The following is a 3373-nucleotide window of genomic DNA, read 5'->3' as shown; positions in this document are numbered from 1 at the left end:
TGACTAGCGGATTTTAAACTTGCAAAGTAAACTACTATATAGTCAATGCTGTCATTAGGTACTCAACTATCGATAATTTTTCGTTTCTTTTTCGTAAGTCTAATTAGTAGTTTGTTCGTGTCATAGGATGTTTCATTTAGTTTATTTTGAAATTACTTTTGTTTTACAAATTTTATTGAACTGGCAAATAAAATGGAAATTCTAGTCTTTTTTTTTAAATTGCATGTTGGATATACAAATTCGACATAACTATAGAGCTAAAAGTTTTAAGTTATCATTTCTTTAAAATATATAGCCAAAAGAAATCGTTAATATAAGTTTTTTTATATTTAAAAGTGAAACTTCCTAACTATTTAACTGCTCAAATGTTCTGTTTTACGCTTTTGTCTTGTTCTATAAGAGACGTAAATTTATTTTAAAAACGTAATTTATTAGAAAAATCTTTCGGATGAAAACGAAAAGTAAATAGTAAAATTTTATAGTTCATTTAAGTTCTTCATGAATAAATTTTGTTTTACTTGCAAAAAAAAAAGTATATTGCCACAAATATTACGTTTAACTGTAAACCTAAAATTATTTAAAATGTTGAGCTTCTAAATGTTTCTAGAAATTTCATGAATACAAATATCATGCTGAATTCAAATGTTAACAAATGTGTACTTAATTAATTACTCTAAAATTGGTTTAAATATTTAATAAACCAAAGCTACCTTCACTATCATGTGGCATATTGCCAAATTTAAATTTATTAAAGAAATGATTGTGTAATCAGTTTAGAATGTTAACTTTAAACTGTCATAAAATTTTTATATGTAGTTGAGTTGTCATTCTGAATTAAGTCAAAAAGAATTATAAATTAGTTCTGTTCATGAACCTAAAATATCCACTACATTGCAAGACCGCAGAGCTGTTATTTGCAGGGTTGCCACAAAACATATAATCCTTGAAAAACCTGGAATCTGAGAAATTTTTAAAAAACCTGAAATTTCCAACAATTTTTTCGATCTCTTGAAGGAAAATTTTAGTTTGATACAATAAACCTATCATAAAGACCAAAATATTTTGTCATCATCAAATTAAAAGTAAAAAAAGATTTTAACTACGTTTACAGTATCATTGCAATGTTATTATACTATCTATTAAAGATTTTTACCTTAAGCTTAGTTATAAATTAAAAATAGACCTCAAAATGTTTACTTCAAAACATGAATCAATACATTCTATTTGAATAGAATTAGTTTCAATACAGCTTAAGATTATTTTTGTGTTTGTATGTTAAGGAATGAAACTAGACACAATGGCTAGTGCCTGGGAAAGAAGTCTCCAGCTCCAGTAGAAACAGACAATGCCCCAAGACAGTCATACAAGGAGTCAGAAATTTAACAGATTTATCTTTTTACAGATTTTAAAAATTCTAAATAATTTTTGAGATAAAGCTGGTCGAAGTCAGAGGCAACAATAGGTTCATTATGGGAGGCACAAACTAAAATGGCAAATAACTAGAAACCACTTAAAATCTATCTCCTACGTTTTTTGATATAACTACCTTAAATTTTTAGGAAATGTTCCTTGCAATACTTAGAAATTTTGTTGGAACAAAATCAAAAAAAATTAAAAACAAATAACTTATAACAAAAAAAAAACAAAAAAAAGCTGTTTTTTGTTTACTTTTTATGTTAAATTTTAAATTTGAAATATTTGAAAAAAATTTCCAAGAATTATCTAAATATATCAAGGAGCACTTCTTTAAATTTTGAGGTAGATATCTCAAAAAATATAGACAATAGATTTTTAGTAAAATAGTCTATTTTTGCTGTTTTAGTTTGAGCCTTCCATAAGAAATCTATCGTTGCCTCTGACTTTAATTAACTATATCTCAAAAATATCTTGAATTTTTTAAATCAGTAAAATGCATTTTTTAGCTTAGTGAAAACTATATAAAATAAGATCAAATTTGAAAAAAATGATGAACCCTCCCTATGCCCTTAAATATTAAAAACAAATCATTTCAAATAAAAATATATGAGAAGGAGAGATAGTTAATTAGTTAAATACTAATTTTGCATTCATTAAGGGCATAGGGGGGGTAAACACCCTTCTTTGGTTTTTTATCTTATTTTATATAGTTTTTACTAAGCTACAAGATGCTTTTTACAGATTTTAAAAATTCAAATTATTTTTTAGATATAGCCGGTTAAAGTTGGAGGCAACAATAGGAACCTTATGGGAGGGGCAAACTAAAACAGCAAATAACTAGAAATCACTAAAAATCTATCTCCTCCTACGTGTTTTGAGATAACTACCTCAAATTTTCAGGAAATGTTCCTTGCAATATTTAGAAAATTCTGTCGGAACAGAATTTAAAATAATTAAAAAATGAAGTTTTATAAAAAAAAAACTAAAAAAAATTGTTTTTTTTGTTTATTTTTATAAAATTTATATTTTTTAATTTTTTTAAAATTCCTTCCGACAGAATTTTCTAAATATATCAAGGAACATTTCCTGAAAATTTGAGGTAGTTATAAAAGTAGGAGAAGATAGATTTTTAGTGAAATAGTCTATTTTTGCCGTTTTAGTTTGCGCCTCCCATAAGGTTCCTATTGTTGCCTCCAACTTTGACCGGCTATATCTCAAAAATTATTTTGAATTTTTAAAATCTGTAAAAAGCATCTTGTAGCTTAGTAAAAACTATATAAAATAAGATAAAAAACCAAAAAAGGGTGTTTACCCCCCCCCCCCCCCTATGCCCTTAACTTTTGTCTTCCATTAACTCTTTAACTTTGACTCCTACAATCTCAAGTTTACAATTAGTTTAGTGAAATGTCATAAAGTATCTCAAAATTAAGGTAAAATCTTAACTAATAGCTTAAAATAAAGTTAACAAGATAAACCTCACATATATGCAATGAAGTATTTCTTAAAATAAATAAAAAAGTGGACTAATTTGCTTTAGAAGTTAGTGAACTTTTCAACTTTACTGGTTGGCACATTAGCTCATTTACCTCAACTTTATATTCTTTTTAGAATATGAATATAGTGCAGTTCTGGATTAGAACCTTGTTTTTTGCTGAAGTTACTGCACATATAGTTATAAAAAATCTTATAAGTATCATTAAGAATAGTTTATTACCGAAATCTACTTCAAAATCAATCCATTAAGGGCATAGGGGGGGGTAAACACCCTTTTTTGGTTTTTGATCTTATTTTATGTAGTTTTTACTAAGCTACAAGATGCTTTTTACAGATTTAAAAAATTCAAAATAACTTTTGAGATATAGCCGGTCAAAGTCAGAGGCAACAATAGGATCCTTATGGGAGGCGCAAACTAAAACAGCAAATAACTAGAAATCACTAAAAATCTATCTCCTCCTAC

The sequence above is a fragment of the Thalia democratica genome, chromosome 6, assembly GCF_965202585.1.
Source record: "Thalia democratica chromosome 6, ktThaDemo2.hap1.1, whole genome shotgun sequence".
NCBI lineage: Eukaryota > Metazoa > Chordata > Thaliacea > Salpida > Salpidae > Thalia > Thalia democratica.
The sequence above is the reverse complement of the archived record's forward strand: the minus strand, read 5'-3'. Positions refer to the sequence as shown.